The sequence below is a fragment of the Rhinopithecus bieti genome, unplaced genomic scaffold (assembly GCF_001698545.2).
Source record: "Rhinopithecus bieti isolate Rb0 unplaced genomic scaffold, ASM169854v2 scaffold_13375, whole genome shotgun sequence".
Lineage (NCBI taxonomy): Eukaryota > Metazoa > Chordata > Mammalia > Primates > Cercopithecidae > Rhinopithecus > Rhinopithecus bieti.
In genome coordinates this window covers 2,311,827-2,330,318 of record NW_016807628.1, presented here as the reverse complement: position 1 = coordinate 2,330,318, position 18,492 = coordinate 2,311,827, and positions in this window count along the sequence as shown.

Below are 18,492 nucleotides of genomic sequence, written 5' to 3'. Positions count from 1 at the left end.
CAAAATTCTGGGTGGGTTCATCCAAGCTGACCTTTGCTATCTTTTTCTTTTCCAATAAGGCCTCACTTTTTGGAGCCATCTTAGCTGGTGCCTAGGCAGAGGGTCAGTCAGCAGTGGTTATCAGGATACTGGCTCTGTGGGTTGCCTTCCTCCTGGTCTGTAAAGCCCCTGTGGGCAGGGACTTCTTAGATAGCTGCTTCCTTAGGGCATGGCACGTAGTGGAGCTTCCTTAGGGCGTGGCACATAGTGGGTGGTTAATGAATGGAAGAGAGGGAATGAGCGATCAAGGGAGGGAGAAGGGAGGGAGTGGAGATTTCTCATCCTTTCCTGTTAATGTATGACATCCTCCTGCCTATGAGTCCTTGACTCTGGAGTTTTACAAAGCAGTCACATTTCAAATAAAAGTCTGGGAAAGCAACACAGCATTGCCAACTTTACTTTTGCTAAATAAGGATATTAGAAAAGAATAGAAAACTGCAGTCCCTTACTGTTTAAAGAAAACCAAAAGAGGTTAAAAGAAAAAAACAAACCTCATTGTGTTGTCTTTTGTTTTTGTTTTGTTTTCTTTCCTTGGAAACCAGTGAAAGTTTGGCCAACCACACATCACAGTAGGGCTAGAATTCCCTTCCCATTTTAGAGACAGAAGACCTGAGCCTCCAGTTGGGGGTGTGGAGTCCAAATGGACAGTTCTTCCCAAACCTGAGCACAGACCAGCTTGCAGGCCCTTTTCCAGTCATGGCCTTAGCTGTCTGCAAAGCACTTGGGGGAGGCTGACATCTGTGATATCCGGAGAGGGGGTTTCTGCAACCTCCAACACTGGTCAGTACTCCACAGAGGCCATTGGTGGGAGTGGTCTGCTTGTGCGAGCAGGCCTGTCATGGCCAGTTCAATGGTCGGCGCTGAGCTATGTCTCTTGGTGCCAGGTAGAGGGGTTGGAGTGGGCCTGAGGCCAACTTGCCCAGAGCCACACTCCCCAAGAAGCTGTGGGTTCTGGAACTTTGCCCTGCCTTCCTGTCCCCTGCCCACTCTAAGCCTCCAGAAGTCAATCCTCTGCTTACCGGGACCATACCTAGCATGGCCCATTGATGTGTCATGTGTGACCCGTCCAGGGTTTCAAAATGTTTGAATTTCCGAAATCTGAGGATTTCACCTAAAAACCTGGATGTTTGGCTTTTCTCATAAAAATCAGAAAGTGTGTTTACCCTAGGCTTCTGTTCCCACATGGCTGCAATCCGCTCACCCCTTCCACTGATGCACATGCCTTTCTTCCCGTGCCCGGAGCCCCTCTCAGCCTGATGTTGAGGCCTGGCTTTGATGTGATTCAGCTTATGACCCCTGCGCAGCCTCAAGCACCTAATTTTTGGAGGTCAGTGGTGCCGCCTAAAAACCTGTTCAGGGCAGAGCGTTAGACAGGAGGATGGCTAACGGAGCAGCTTCAGGCATGGTAGGACATTCATGGGGAAGTCTTTGGAGCAGTCCTGGAGACCCTCAGAGCGTGGCCCCACTCCTCCTTTAGGTGGGGCAGAGTGGGCTGGAACCCCCGGCAGAGGGTCCCAGGCTGTGTGAGACCCCGCCCAGCACTCCTTAAACAGCCAAGACAGGTGGAAAGCCCCAACTCAAAAGACTGGCTGGATTGTACCTGGCTCAGTGACTTCCCCTCTTTGAGACACAGTTTGCTTTTCTGTAAAGTAGACCCAATGAGGCCCACTTGACTTCAGCTCCAGGGACTTTGGAGATTTAAGCAAAGCAAGAAATGGGAAAGGAGTTTGTTACATATCAGGCTTCCTGGATGAATGCCCCCAGCTCTCTTGGAGGGGAAGCAGAAAGACTGCTGATCGGGCAGGGGATGGGGACTCCCTGGGTGGCCACGTGAACAGTCTCAGTAGGAGTCTCAGGCCAGGCTCTGTCTGTGACTCCCACTTCTCTGGGCTGCATCTCACTGTTCAGGCTAGAGTCTGGTCCTTGTCCAACTGCAGGTCCAGGAAGATGTGGCCCCAAATTCTCTGGACCTGATGTCCTAGATCCTGTGCACTTGGCTTCATGGAAAGAGTTTGAGAAGGTTGCAGGATCCAGTAGCTGGACCAGAGAATGCAGCTTGGGGGCTCGGCTAAGATGGGCAGACCAGCCCATGGGTGAGACTTTGGACCTGAGCTAAGTCCTGATTCTACTGCTTCCTAGATGTGTGACCTGGGACAAGAGACTCACCCTCTCTGTGCCTTGGTGTTTCTCTCTAACATGGGGCTAATTGGGGTAACTACCTCACTGAGCTGTTATGAGTAAATGATCCAGTGGGCATGAAGCATTCAGCACAAAGCCTGGTACGTAATAGGCCCTTGATATTAAAACAGCAACAGTAGCTGCAGTTCGGAGAATGTGACCCCAGAAGGCTCATGGGAAAGGAGGTGCAGTCCTGATGGATGAAAGGTACCTGTCCCCCACCCTGGCTGCAGAGCCCCCTGTGAGACAGCTGCTGTGGCATGTCGCCTCTGCTATGCACTCAAAAAACACTTGAGGACATGACTTTTCCCTCTCAAGTTTGATGGGATTACTCTATTCCTTCCAGACCCGACTTGTGGTGTGAACTTGGACAAGCCCCTGCTGTCTCTGGCCTTCAGTACCATGCGGGTGGCAGCTCTGAGTCCTACAAACAGTAGGGGCAGTGGTGAGGATGGGCAGCCTGAAAGCCATGCCCAGCAGTGCCTTCCTTGGGGAAAGAGGTGGCCTCTGGAGCAGTGCTTGGCTACCCTGCATCTGGGACTGTCCTTGCCCTACTCCTAAGCTGCAGGATCGCTGAGGAGTCCACATTGCCATATCTGCCACTTACAGAGTGCCTACTGTGCACCCAGCCCACATTCACTAATGCCCTCGAAACAGCCTTGAGAGGAAACCAATGAGGAAACAGAGATACAGTTCAGTTAAGCAACTTACCTAACTCATGGCTAATGCTTGGTAGGGTTAAACACAAGCCTGACACCTGTCCCTGGGGAGAAGCTGCTAGACATGTGACCCTCCCTTTCCAGGAGCCTGCTGGCATTGATACAGATTGACAAAGACCAGTCCTACTCCCTTGTCTGTCATTACTCCAGCCAAGTCCAGGGACACATGAGGCAAGGGGAGCTTTGGAAGCTGGGGCTGCTGGTGTGGCCGAGACCTCAGCTTCAGCAAGATGGTGCTCCAAGCTCTCAGGGTACCCTGTGGTCCCCTTCATTCATAGTACTGATCATGTTTGTAACTGTAGTTGATCCTCACTCATCGCAGTAGTTACATCTTTTTTTTTTTTTTTTTTTTTTTGGAGACAGAGTCTCACTCTGTCTCCCGGGCTGGAGTGCAGTGGCGCGATCTCGGCTCACTGCAGTCATTACGTCTTATAAAGTTGCCTCTGACAGTGAGTTAGCGGATACAGAACTGTTGTTCCTAGGGGAAATACAGGGTTAGTTAGGTTCCTGCAAACTTCTGGTCACAACATTTTCATTACCAATCAGTGCATAACCTTGTTTTATGTGTGTTTCTGTTTAAATATGCCTAATTTACTATATATTCTTGATTCGTTAACATTGAACTCAGCCAACAGCTCTATAACTCATGACTGAACGAAGCTTATCTAGCACACGTATTTTCTCTGTAAGGTGTATCAGAGCCTTCTGTGCTTAAGAGCTCAAGACAGCACTTCAGCACCATGCCTGGGGAGCATTTTAGGCAGCCAAAAAAAAGCACAAACATGCACAAAGCGTGATGCTACACAGACTGTGAGAAGGATGTTTGCGTATAGGATGAGAACTGAACCACGAAAGCAGAACATCATTTTATTCGACCTCAGTTGAGAACATGTGGCTGGGCCACTCAAACTTTTTGCTGCTCTGCGCATGTCACGAATGAAGTGAGTGCACCACAAGTATTGGGTGACAGATAAATTTTAGTGAATAGGCGACTTCTCCAATACAGAATCCACGGAGGGTGAGGATCCACTGTAGGTACTTATCTATACCTCTGATTATTTGATTTCCACCAAAGCACTTGTTCACCAAATTATCTTGTAATACCAAAGGCCCAGCAAAGACAGGTGCTAGTTCAATGTCTGTTGAGTGACTGAAGGACAACACATTCTTGGCCTCCCCACCCACCCCCAGCTGGACCTAGCACATGGCCTGCTGTTGACAGGTCTTTGTTGATCGAATTCATAAAGATAGATGGGAAAAGGGGCACCTCTCTTGTGGGTTCCCGATGCTGAGACTTGTTGGAATGTTGATACTACCACCAGAGAAGGGCGGCAGCATGCAGACAGACTGAAAACCTGGAACCTCCTGGGGATATTCAGATAGTGTCCCTGGGCTCGGCCTGTGGGCTCTCAGCACACCTAGGTACAGGGGCCCAAGGTGACTCTGAGTGGCTCAAGATCCCCTCCAGATGGGCCCCTGGCCATCTTAGCCAACATCACCTGATTCCATTTCCTCCGACTCTGTCCTCAAAAGGCAGCATCTGATTGTGATTTGACCCAGAAATTCCTGGCCAGAATATTTCCAGTGTGGTGCATGTAAACTTTCCACCTTCCCTTCCTTCTCTCCTCCCTCCTTTCTTCATTGGGGAGAAAGAATTTGACATTCGAGTATCTCACTCTCTCTTGCTAAGCAGTTTAGTTAGACTGCAGGTCAGTCTCTGTGGTGTGACCACCCTCCAGTGGCAAGGAGCTGCCAAAACTGAGCTTCTGGGCAAGACGTGGGCAGAGCAAAGAGAGACCCACACTTGGTACTTCCTGCCCAGAAAGAACCTGCTCAGGCCTGGCTGGCCTTTGCCAAGTTCATCTCCAGGCTTTCTGTTCATCCGTACTTTCGAAGATTTAGAGATCAAGTACTATGTGTCAAGAACCATGCTCAGCACTTGATAAAACAGACGTCATCTCTACCTACCTTTGCAGAGCTTTAGTCTACTGTGGGGGAGGGAGGACTGCTTCCACCCAGAAACGGCATTTTTATCCACTGCGATAACTTCTGGAGAGACATGGGAGGAAATAACAGAGGGGACATGATGGAGATGGGGGGCTGCAGCGGGACTCTCCAGGAAGCCACATTTAGGGGATGACTTCAAGGGTGAGGAAGAATTAGCCAGGTGGAACGTTAGAGGGAGCAGCTGGTGCAAGGGCCTCAAGGGTGGACAGAGGGTGAACGCTTGATGAGTTGGTGCAGGCCTGTATGACTGGGTGCAGCTGGCAACGGGGAGGCCCGGAATGGGCAGGACCTGGGGGCCTGAATGGTAGAGAGTCTGCTCGTCACCCCAAGAGACACATCAGGAAGCTAGAAGGTCAGTCGGGGCAGAGAGGTTGTGACACTTTAGCCACCAGTACGTGGAGAAGGGATTGGAAACAGTAGCCCGGAGAGGGGGCTTTCATGGTAGGATCCCACGGTGACCGAATGGATGCACGTTGTTTACGACATTCTTACCCATGAAAGCACTTAAGGATCCGCTTGCTTGCTTACACGTGGGATCAGCACTACCTTCCGTGCTGCCGAGCATCTTAACTGAGGGAAAGAACAAAAAGAAAAGTTGGCAAGAAAGAAAGGGCAAAGACAGAGAGACTGGGAGAGAAAGAAGCCCCGATTTCCTCTCTCTGGTAGTTGCTGAATTGGCTCTCGTGAAGGCAGAAAGGGAAGGGCTGACTTATGTCCCTCTGCCAGGAGAGGGGAAAGGAGGGAGGCATGATATTGACTTAAACGTGGGGGATTTAAAAGGCCCCTATGTTCCCACTTTGTGCTTTGCTTCTAACAGACAGCCTGGGACCTTTGAAGTCGGTCTGGCCCAGTGGGGAGCGGGCTTCTGTGGAGACAAGATGCTAACGGGGGCGGGGGAAGGGGGCCAGGGGGCGGCCGAAACTCTATTAGGCATGCTCTAGCAAAAAGAAAGGCAAATCCAATGATAATGTACATCTGTTTCAGGGAATTTATAAGCTTTGAACATTTTTTATGGGCAGATAAGTGGGTCCTTTTCTTACCATAACTTAGAACTTCAAAGCTGAGTGTGTGGATAATGCAAATTGCTGAAATATGAGATTTTCCCTACAAAGAGGTTTCCAAAAAAGACGAGGAAGAAAAAGAGAGGGGGAGAGAGAGAACGAAGGCTAATTGATGCCACAGTCTTTTATGTACATGGCAAAAACGGGACAGAAATTGATTTTTATGAAATAAGAAATTGATGGGAGAGACATGGGGAGGGGAGGAGGCGGCCTTGTAGCAGGTGCTGGGAGGCAGGGACTGGGGCCGGGTGGGTCCACCCAGGCTGTGGGTCAGCCCTGCAGGGTTGAGCTGCCTGGCTGTGGCTCAGGCCCTGGGGACACAGTGCCCTCCCTCTAGGAGCCCCAGTGGGGAAAACAAGAAGAACACTGTCACTCGTAATGGGCAAGCAAGGACACTTCAGAGCCAGCCAAGACAGTGCCAGCCCAGAAGAACACCCTGGAACACCCAAGGGAGCTCCGAGGCAGGATGGAACCCCCTGATTTGGGGAAATCAGAAAAGGCCTCCTGGAGGAGAGGAGCTCTAGGGTGCAGGTATAATCCTGAGGGGAAGACAGTGGGGTGGGACATTTCAGATGGCAAAACAGCTGGGTCAGGATATCCCCAGGGTCATGCCTCTGCCACCCAGACCCCACCACATTCAGCCCTCTGTGCTTTACTTGTCTCCCACATCCCCAGCCCCAGGAACTAGCAGGGACACAGTCAACATTCAATATGTGCTTGTTGAATGAATGAATGAATGTGAAATAGTGAGAACACAGAGCTCTTTCTTTTCACTATATTACATACCTACAGTGGTAGAGTCATACTGGAAGAGGTGATGGGATGGTGGTGTGGTCCCTGTAGTTGACCCCATCATCCTTTCTGCCCATAGGTGATTCGTCTAAGCCAGACATGGCAAAGCCCTCACCTTTGCCAGTGATTAATTCAGGAAAGATCATGTGTGACCTTATTCTGGCCAATGAGATCTGAAGGGAAGTTTGTTGAGGAACTTGTAAGATGTCATGGTGGTGGTCATCTTGCTACAGCCTGAGGATCACAGAGCACAGACAGAGAGTCCTGGGTCCTCGGGAATGATGTTGAGCAAGCACTTATACACAACCTGGCAGCCATCCAGCATCTGCACTTTAGTTGTTTGGTTTTTCTCAGGAGGAGGTCCTGAGATGAAGACTCAGGAGCAAGTTGTTGATTTTGAGGTGGTCCTGGGAAAGACAGGGAGGAGAGTGGGAAAGTGAGGCAGGAAAGGAAGGGAAGTTCCACTCCAGGAGCCCACGTGGAACATACCTCAGAGTTATCCCACCAGCACAGGGAGGGAGCTGAGGTATTTATCCACCCATCCTTGTCAGTCATTGGTCAAGGGTTATTTCCGTGCACAGGCATAGGCTTCAGTGGAATCGCAGGTACTGGCAGCTGGAAATTGGACCAGCAAACACAAATGATTCCTGCAGGGGATACAAGCCAGGCCAGGCACAGGCAGTGTCTGTTACTTGGGGTTTCTGTTGCTTAGAGTTGAAAGCATCCTAACCCATCCCAGGTGATCATAGAAGGACTGCAAAGGAAAAGGTGAGGGGTTTGGACATTTCCTGAGAATCCGTGGGGGAACCATTGAGGGTTTGGGGCAGGTGTCAACCACAAGAACATTAAACAGGCTCTTTTGGCAGCAGAGTTGGGAGTAGTGTTGAGGTAACTGGGAAAACTCCACAGAGGCTTAGCATTCACCTCTACGTGACACCCTGCCAGCATCCTGGGTGATTTCTGCAGGTGTCTGAACCCCAATCTCTCAACGTTATGGCCCCCACCACCAGAAAGGCCTCCTTTTTCTCTCTTCTGTAGCCACTCACTCCTGGACCCCACTGTGAACCCAGAAATGCCACACCATGGAAGCCACACACTCTGCCGTCTCCTTCTGTCCTCATTCCTGTCCTTCTCACAGTCAGTCCCTCTTGGTTCTTCCTGGAGTCCCTTTCATTCCTTCATTGCCACTTCCTGCTGCTGTACTGTCACCTGTGGCCTGGATTTGCACTCCAATACCCTCAACTCCAACACCTCTATCTTTCTGCCCTATCCACTGGACAAAAGCTGACTCTGGAAAACATTAGGCATTCAGAATCAAGGGTTCTGTCAGATGGATAATTGCCATTATCCTCACCAAGTTGCCACTGGACTTTCTTGTCCCTAAATCCACTGGGCATTTCATTGCTACCTTTCTTGAATTCTTGATTGTTTTTGTGACACTAACACACCTTCCCTTTCAGAACACCCTCTGCCCTTGGATTCTGTGCACAGGAAGCTAGTTGTTCCCCTGGATACACTATTTCTTCCTTGTAATAGAGCCTCTGATTTTGAGTCCAAGAATAAAGACTACAGTTCTCAGACTCCTTCGCAAATAAATTTTGCTACTAAACTCTAGTCAACAGTAAGTGTCATGTAGCAGCTCCTGGGAATCTCCTTTAAAAAGAGAGGTTGTTTATACCTATTGTCATCTCTGTTCTTCTATGTCCCTTCTTCCATTTTGCTGCCTGGAAAGCAGATGTGATGGCTGGAATTCCAGCCACCATTTTGGACCATGAGGACAACACCCTAGAGATGTGGAGTGGCTGACAGAAGCCTGTGTTCCTGAGAACTTAGAGGACCAGGACCTCTATTCCAAGCTTGGACACCTATATTTAGACTATTATTTGAGGAAGCAATCAACTTCTCACTTGTTTCAACCACTCTCACTTGCAGTCAAACCTGAATTGTAAGTGAAATTGCTTTCCTGATATCAAACCTGTTGGGTTTTCTCCAGAATCCCTGGGCCACTTTTAGCAGTCAGATTTGTCTAATCCTCCTTTCGAGATGGTGGCAATGAAACTGGTACATGGGACCTGACTGGGCTTTGTCTGCAACTTTCTGAGAGTCTATAATTATTTCAAAATAAAAAGTTTTAAAAGTAGTGGCATTGCTCAGATCTCAGTGCTGGCTGCCTGGCCTTCTCTATGGACTCACTTCTTGGGATCTCGTCCACTGCCATGACTGTCTCTAGTTTGCTGTCAATGAGTCCCAACTACATGCCTCAAAAGAAACTCATCATCTTACCCCAAAACCTGCTCCTAGCTCAGCAGATGGCAGGACAATCCAGTTAACCCAGACCAGAAGCTTGGGTGTCATCCTTGACTCCTCTTTCCCTCATCACTCCAGTTACTGAGGCCTTTTCCAGTCTACCCATCCCCTCCATACCCTAGCAGAGACTCCTATTGTCTCTCCCCAGCCTGGGGACAGTTCCTCCACTGGCCATGCTGTCTCCCATCAGTCCCCACACTGCAGACAAAAAGCACTTTTAAAAATGCCAATCTGGGCCAGGTGCAGTGGCTTATGCCTGTAATCCCAGCACTTTGGGAGGCCGAGGTGGGTGGATCACTAGAGTCAGGAGTTCAAGACCAGCCTGGGCAACATGGCAAAATCCTGTCTCTACTGAAATACAAAAAGTCACCAGGCGTGGTGGCACATCCCTGTAATCCCAGCTACTCAGGAGGCTGAGGCAGGAGAATCTCTTGAATCAGGAGGTGGAGGTTGCAGTGAGCAGAGATCACGCCACTGCACTCCAGCCTGGGAGACAGGGAAAGATTCTGTTTAAAAAGAAACAAAAACAACCTGGTGCGGTGGCTCACGCCTATAATCCCAGCACTTTGAAAGGCCAAGGCAGGTGGATCTCCTGAGGTCAGGAGTTTGAAACAAGCTTGGCCAACGTGGTGAAACCGCGACTCTACCAAAAATACAAAAAATTAGCCGGGCATGGTGGCGGGTGCCTGTAATCCTAGCTACTCAGGAGGCTGAGGCAGGAGAGTCGCTTGAACCTGGGAGGCGGAGGTTGCAGTGAGCCGAGATCATGCCGTTGCACTCTGGCCTGGGCAACAAGAGCAAAACTCCGTCTCAAAACAAAACAAAAAACAAAAACAGAAACACCAATCTGACCATGCCACTTTCTACTGCAAACCCATCTCATTGCCCTCAGGACAAGGGTTCAGCTCCCAGCCCAGCAGACCCGGCCCTCAGGAGCCACTAGCTCCCTGTCTCCTGTCTCCTCCATGACTTCCTGCCTTTCCCCTCTGCCCCACTGCCCTGTGCTACCTGACAACCCTTAAACAATGGAGGATTTTCCTTTCCCTTCCAGCCCAGAATATGCTGCTCCTTCTCCCTGCAGTGCTTGTCCTCACCTCTCACCTAGCTGCTCCTCGTCCAAGTCTGGGTTCCCCAAGGCCTGGCCTAAGACAGAGACTTGGGGGTGGGTTTTTGGTAGGGCGATGCTCAGGAGGGGAGTGATGGGGCAGGAGGGCAAGATGGCAGGTGACAAAGTGACATGAAGGTGCCTTGCTGAGGTCACCATTAGAGACAGCGGCCCTCTAGGATGAGGACAGAGTGACCCTGGGGTGTCTGGCTGCAGGGTGAAAGGCTGGAGCATGTGTCCACTGGCCCCAGCCTGTGTATTGGGGGTGTCTCTGGGGGTGTTGATGCCCCTTCACTTCCTGCAGGACTGCAGAAGGCCCAGGGAATGGGCAGGAAGGCCAGGTACAGTTCTGCTGGGATGAGGTGAGTCTGTGCTTGCGAGACTGTCCTCAGTAGCTGCAGCTGAAATGACAGGTGGCCGTGGGTCTCTAGTACATCTGCCCCCTTCCTTCTTCAAGACCCCGCTCCTCCAGGAAGCCCTCCCTGACCCCCAAGCCTTGGGTAGATGCCCCTCCTGGGCCTCCTGCATAGGCCTCATATCACAGCTGCCTGTCTGCTGTCCCCACTTAGCCATAAACTTCTTTAAGGCATAAATGAGATGAGGTGGTGGGCTTAAAATAAGGCAGTGGAGGCCGGGCGGGCTCAAGCCTGTAATCCCAGCACTTTGGGAGGCCGAGACGGGCGGATCACGAGGTCAGGAGATCGAGACCATCCTGGCTAACACGGTGAAACCCCGTCTCTACTAAAAAATACAAAAAACTAGCCGGGCGAGGTGGCGGGCGCCTATAGTCCCAGCTACTCGGGAGGCTGAGGCAGGAGACTGGCATAAACCCGGGAGGCGGAGCTTGCAGTGAGCTGAGATCCGGCCACTGCACTCCAGCCTGCGTGACAGAGCGAGACTCTGTCTCAAAAAATAAAAATAAATAAAAAAAATAAGGCAGTGGAAACAAAGTTGGAGCCAAGGGGAGAAAACTGTAAAGACGATCTGCATTTATGGAAGGCTCTATAGGGTTTGAACAGTCCAGGGCTTGCCGACCCATGGAGCTGGGGTTGGGGTACAGCCACTTCCTTGCTCTGGGCCCTCTGAGATGCCATGGTGCCAGAATCCCACCAGGCAAAGCCACTTTCCAGCCTTCCAGGCAAAGCACTGCCCATTTCATCCTCACAGCAACCTTAGGAAGCAGGCTTTCTATCAGGTCCATTTTATTGCGGAGGATGGTAAAGCTGGGAAGTTGTGTAAGTTGTCTAAGGCATTTGACCCAATTAGGTCCAAAGACTCTCTCGCTTGCTCGCTGTCTCTCTCTCTCTCCCCCTCCCCACCCCTCTTCTCTGCATATCTCCTGATCACTCAAGAAGAAGGGGCCATGGTGGACATCATACCCACTCCTGTTCCATTGGCCAAAGGAAGTCACCTCATCAAGCCCATTACATCTGCTCCCATCCCATTGGTCAAAGCAAGTCACATGGCCCAGGCTCATCATATTAACTCCCATCCCATTGGCCAAAGCAAGTCACATGGCCAAGCTCATCCTATCTACTCCCATCCTATTGGCCAAACTAAGTTACATGGCCAAGTTTATGGCATCCACTTCCATCCCACTGGCCAAAGCAAGCTACACGGCCCAGCTCATGGCGTTCATTCCTCTCCCACTGGTTAAAGTAAGTTACGTGGTTGAACTCATGGCATTCACTCCCATCCCATTGGCCAAAGCAAGTCACATGACCAAGCCCAAAAGCCATGGGGTAGGGGAGCCCTCTTCATGCTGAGGGAAAAGGATGAAAGTCCACTGAACAACAGTGACCTGCATTATATATGCAAACTCAGGGTGAGGCCCTATCTTGGGCATTAGATGAGCTGAGTTGAAGGCTCAGCTTGACTGACAATGAGCTCTGCAGTCCCGAGGAAACTGTTTCCCTCTCTGAGTCTCAGTTTGCCCATGACTGCAGTGGGGTTAATTACACCGTAAGCCTCCGGCTGTTGTGAGCAGCGAGGTGATCCCCAAGGTTGCTGACAGTGAGAAGGAGGTCTGCCTAGAGATGCAGGAGGCAGTGGCCAGTTTCCTCTCCACATCATCCCCCAACACATACTGGTTCAAATCCAGTTTCATCTGAGCTGGGCTCCAGCTTGACCAGGTACCATGATGGCAGCTGCTGCTTCACTTCCATCGCTCTCTTCCGAACCTCATGCCTGCTCACAAACCCTTTGGAATACTTCAGAGGCCCACGGTGGCTTCCCATCTCATGGCCTAGGGTGGAGCAGGGGGGTGCCTAGATGCGGGGAGGACAGGCAGGCCTTCCCTTAAACAGTCAGCCAAGCATCACATGCCGCCTGTCAAAGGGGGGTTTCAGATGCGGGGATTATGAACACCGAGAGTACAATTTCCTGATCAAATAGAAGAGGCGATTAAGTTAATGAAGGCTCATTTTGCTGATTTGAAAACTATAATTAATAGACATTAATTGTATATTTAGAAGTTTAGCATGGCGTGAGCTCAGGAGCCGTTGTCAAACACAATGACATTGTTAAGTACTGCATAATAGACCGAGCCCAGATGTTCCCCAAAGCGCCTCACAAGAGCTTTGCGAGGGGCTGCTATAATGATAAAAGCTGCCTCTTGCTGTTTTGCTCTTCCTTTAATGACAGCCTTTCTGAGATGATGCTTATCACTCGTGCTTTCATCTTCCGTTAAATAGCATATGGCCTCAGCTGATTAAAACCCCCTCCTGGTTTTAATCAGCAGCTCGGGATCAGGTTTCTAATGGTGGCCGTGGTGGCCTTACCAGTCCCGTGGTAAGGTTTTTGACCGCATGTACATGTGGAGAAAGTGTGGTGGGAGTGAGGGGCTTGGAGCTGGCCCTGTCTGGGCCCTGGGTTGCAGGACAGCTGCTGTGGCCCTCCTGGAATGACCTGAGCCAGGGCCAGTTCCAGGGACGCCTTGGGGATCAGGCTGGGCTAGTTCAGGCAGTCTTCAGGGAACCAAGCTGGCTCAAGGCCAGGCCCGGCTCACCTTGGCTGTGGCCGGGAAGTTGGACTCTCAGATCCCCTCCTTCTTAGCAAAAGCTTCAATGTTTGAGGCAAACTCTGCAGGGCCCACCCAGCTAAGGAGGACGAGGAAGGGCCACAGCAGAGAATGGAGCAATGGAATCAGATGATGGAGTTTGAATCCTGGCCCCACTGCCTGGTGGCTACTTAGGCTGTACCAATTGGAGACTCGTTTTCTTATGATCATCAGATGACCTCTGTTAAGTCTCTTATTATCCCCGTTGTACAGATGAGAAAACTGAGGCTCATTCCAGGGTTGAGAGCTGATTAAGCTTAGTCTGTGAGTCAGGAAGGATGGTGATGCTCACAAAAAAGGGACACAGAAATGGGGGCCAGGAAACTTTGAGGAGGGTCTGTTCAATCCCCTCCCTTCTCTGATATGAGCCCCTTAAGGAATGGGATGGGACCATGTCTGTCCTGGTCATTATGGGAGAGCTGGTGCTGAGCACAGTGCCAGGTCTACGTCAAGTCAGTCCTCAGCAGGTGTTCTGGGAGGTAGTGATCCCATGGGAGGTGGCAGAGTGGACTGCAGCTGGTGGCGTCCAGCAGGCAGGTGACAGAGATTTCTATTGATCACTGGCTCTCCACACACTCCCCATGTGCTCTAGCTCCCTCCTGCCTGCACGGGATCATGAGGCTCATTCTGGCCTATGGCTGGGAGTGGAAGTGCCTGGGTGAAAGTATTTAAGAACCAGTTTGTGTCTCTTTAGTTATCTCTGCCCCTAAAGCCTCGTGTTGACATGGCACAGCTGCAAGATAGGAGCAACCTGTTTTGCTGAGTTGTTGCATGGAAGAAAAGGGTCTTGGTACAGAAATCAGCTAGGCATCAGTCCCAACTATTTGGGAGGCTGAGGCGGGAGGATCACTTGAGTCCAGGAGGTCGAGGCTTCAGTGAGCCGTGATTGCACCACTGCACTCAGGCTGGCAACAGAGTGACATCCTGTCTCAAAAAGAAAAGAAAAGAAAAGAAAAGAAATTATCCTGGAGGGTCGCCTGCATTGCTCTGGACTTTGTGAGCATGAGAAGTACCCTGTGATGGGTGAAGCCACGGAGAGTTAAAGTTATTGTCTATATGCAGACTTACGTTCCTGCCACAGATCCCAGCCCATTCTGACTACAAGGCAGAGTTTCTGAACTGGAGTTAAAGAGGGAGGGAGGGCTGGATTCAGGGATCTGGCTGGTGTGATCCTAGTTTGACAGGCTCAGGGTCATCTGGTCAACCCCTGCCTGGCACTCACACCCCCTGGGCCATCCCCTCCTCTCTGTGTGCCGGGCAAGGCAGGCTATTGTACAGGGTCTCCTTGGTGGAGGACAGTCCTCAGGAGGAGGCCCAGGAGAATGGGCCTGGAGGGACTTGGAGGTGGTAGCCCTTCCTTGCTTTGCCACCTTGCTTGATACAGGCCTGTGGGGAGAAGTACAGGGGTCCTTGTCCCAGCCTCTGTAGCTGTGAAGGGCCCCCTAGACACTTGTGAACAGTATACTCTGGGCCCCTCACATCTGTTCTCAAAACTAAATAATTTGCTTTCTTCTCTGAGCATATTTAATTCATTTAATGTCTGAGGCAGTGGCGCTCAAGCAACAGTCAATATTGGAGGCAACCAGAGGCCTTGTTAAAACCCACCTTGCTGGCCCCACACCCAGAGCTGCTAATTCAGTGGGTCTGAGGCAGGGCCTGAGAATGTGCATCTCCAACAAATTCTCAGATGCTGCTGATGCTGCTGGTCTGAGGACCATACTTGGAGAATCATTGGTCTGAGGCTTCTTTGTCTCCAGTTCTTGGAAAACCAGCCCCTCTCCCAGAGGCATCTTGCCCTGGCATTGGTGCCCTACCCTGCTCATTCTGGTCCTCACTGCATCCCCACGCTACCAGCCTTCCCCCACCCCCAACTGCTCCGAGGCCCTGTAACCCACTGGGATAACTAGGGGGTCCAGGGCATGCCCCATCTCCCTGTGTCAGGCCTTCCTGACTTCCAGGACTGCTGTCTTTGTCCCAGACACACAGCGTCACGGAGACTTGAAGGCAGCTACACAATCAGTACTCTTTTGGTTGCAAGTAACGGAATCCAAATTCAACGTGGTTTATGACTAAAAGAGGATTGACTGGCTCTGGAAAGATCCAAGAGCTAGCTCTAGGGCCTTCAGGCATAGCTGGATCCGGAAGCATAATCAATGTTGTCAGTCTCCCTCTCTCCTGGCTGAAAAGTGAAGGAGGAAGCACTGAGTGTGTGTCAGGATAAGGAGGTGAGAGTAGGCATGCCAGAAATTCCTTGTCCCTGCTGGCTCAGTTCCCAAACCTGTATAGTGGGACTGTCAGGTTCAAGGAGAAGGACATTGGTTGCAGGATTCACAGGGTTACAAGGGCTTTTGACCGTTTTATTTTTCAGGCTGTCTACTGGGTAGGAAAACACCCAGGCTGAGATCACTGCAAAGGCGTGGCCCACGACAGGAATTCTTTCTGTAGTATCCCATCTGAATGGGCCTGATAAGGTTTGGATGTGTGTCCTCTCCAAATCTCGTGTTGAAATGTGATCCCCAGTGTTGGCGGTGGGACCTGGTGGGAGGCGTTTGAGTCCTGGAGGCAGATCCCTGATGAATGGCTTGGTGCCTTCCCGTGGTAATGAATGGGTTTTCTGTAGGTTCACAGGAGAGCTGGTTGTTTAGAAGAGCCTGGCGTGTCTCTCACTGTCTTTATCTTGCCCTCTCTCTCACCATGGGATGCCTGTTCCCCTTCACCTTCTGCCACAAGTGAAAGCTTCCTAAGGCCCTCACTAGAAGCAGAGACCAGGACTATGCTTCCTGAACAGCCTGCAGAACCCTGAGCCAAATAAATCATTTTTCTTTATGAATTACCCAGCCTCAGGTATTCCTTTATAGTGACACAAAATGGACCAACACAGGGCCTCAGTTTCCCGGTCTGGACTTGTGGCCTCTAATAGAGACTTTTCCAGTGTTGGCCTGTGATGAGCCTGGAAGGGGCTGAAATTGTGCCTAGAAATGTGGCTAGAGGTAGAAAAAAACTATTTTCCAAGTCCTTAGGGGTTGTTGCAGGGGGCAAGGTGCCTGAAGATACATTTTCAAGTGATAAGAGATCATCAGAAATGACTGTCTTTTGTCACAAATGAAAAGAAATAACAGATTCAGCAAAAAAGGCAGTTCAGGCCTGGGACGGTGGCTCATATCTGTAATCCCAGCACTTTGGGAGGCCGAGACAAAACAGATTGCCTGAACTCAGGAGTTTGAGACCAGCCTGGACAACATGGTGAAATGCTGTCTCTACAAAAAATACAAAAATTAGCCAGGCGTGGTGGCTACTCAGGAGGCTGAGGCAGGAGAATTGCTGGAACCCGGGAGGGAGAGGTTCCAGTGAGCTGAGATCGCGCCATTGCACTCCAGCCCGGGTAACAACAGTGAGACTCGGTCTCAAAAAAAAACAAAACAAAACCAGGTGTGGTGGCACACGCCTATGCTCCCAGCTACCAGCTACTTGGGGCTGAAGTAGAAGGATCATTTGAGCCCGGGAGGCAGAGGTTGCAGTGAGCTGAGATGGTGCCACTGCACTCCAGCCTGGGTGGCAGATAGAGACCCTGTCTACGAAAAAAAAAAAAAAAAAGACAGTTCACATAGTCAGATGTGGCTTGATCTAGGAGTTTGAGATCATCAGGACAGGACTCAGCATCTGTCCATTTCCCACCCCGTCTTTTGGCTCCATTTCCGAAGTTCCACTTGACCAAGCTTCCTGCAGCTCCAGGCTCACAGCCCTACCCCAAGCCCAGCAGGAAGGGGTGTTTTCTCTGTCTCTGAGCAGTCAATCTCAGAAAGCCCAAGATTGCTCCTGTTTGGTTCTGATTAGGTCACATGCCCAGCTTGAAGTCCATTACATGGCCAGGTCTGAGTCACACACACAGCCCCAGCGCTGGGGATGGAGTCAATGCCTCCTGAAGGGTGGGTACCCTAAAGCAAAATTAGGAAGCTCTGCCCAGGAGAAGGGGAAATACAGGCTGAGTGGCCCACCCAACTGATGTCAACTACTGGTGCCAAATTATCAGCCTGCCTGGGATCCCCTCCTCTGCCCTTGCCTGCAGCCTCCTCCCTTATCTCTGCACCCCCACCCTACTCAGTGCTAAAGCCACCCAGCCCAAGATGCCTTGCGATTCTCCTTCCTCCGGGGGAAAGAAAGGGGGCTGCAATCACATTCTCTCATTTGTTTCTCTGACATCTTTTGTCACCTATCAGGGGAACAAGCAATTCCTTTGATCATAGCAAAAGGAGGAAGAGTATTTAAAACACAGCCTGTGAAGATTTGCTAAGCAGAAGGTGGGAAAGGCAGTCGGTGGCAGTTTGCAAAGCAGAAACATGATTTCTAGGCACCAGACTTGCTTGTCTGAGTATCGTTAAAAAGGATGTACTCTACACACTCACCAGCAGCCTGGGTTTTTAAATGGGCCAAGAGTCCCCGAGTTGGGGAGAGGGACTTGATGGCAGGGGTTTCTGGGAGTAAAGCGGCAGCTCAGAATTCCATTCATTATGCATCAAAGCCCAGTACAGCTGAAAGGTCAGAGGAAGGAGCACTGGGCTGCGAGCTTGAAAACTGGCGTCACCCCTGGCACTGTGTGTGACTCCAGACCCGTCCTTTCCCTCTCTGAGCCTCAGCATCCATTCCGGATCAGGGGCCGGATCAGAATTCAGAATCTACCTTCTTTCCCTCAGCCCTCCTTCACATTTTCTGCCATATCCATCATCACCTGGCCCTGCTTTCCATTTAATATGGAACATTTCTGTCACCACCATCAATGAAAGAAATGGTATCAGCCCACAATAAGAAAACCACCACAAAATACATACAGTGAAAACAATGTGGCCATCAATTCTAGCTGGACACTGTGGCCTGCCCTAAGCAGCAGGAGGGGGACTCCCTCTTGTTAAAAATGGAGATACGGGCCAGGCATGGTGGCTCACACCTGTCATCCCAGCACCTTGGGAGGCCGAGATGGGTGGATCACAAGGTCAGAAGATTGAGACCATCCTGGCTAACAGGATGAAACCCCGTCTCTACTAAAAATACAAAAAATTAGCTGGGTGTAAAGTGGCGGGTGCCTGTAGTCCCAGCTACTCGGGAGGATGAGGCAGGAGAATGGCATGAACCCAGGAGGCGGAGCTTGCCATGAGCCGAGATTGTGCCACTGCACTCCAGCCTGGGCAACAGAGCAAGACTCCATCTCAAAAAAAAAAAAAAAAATGGGGA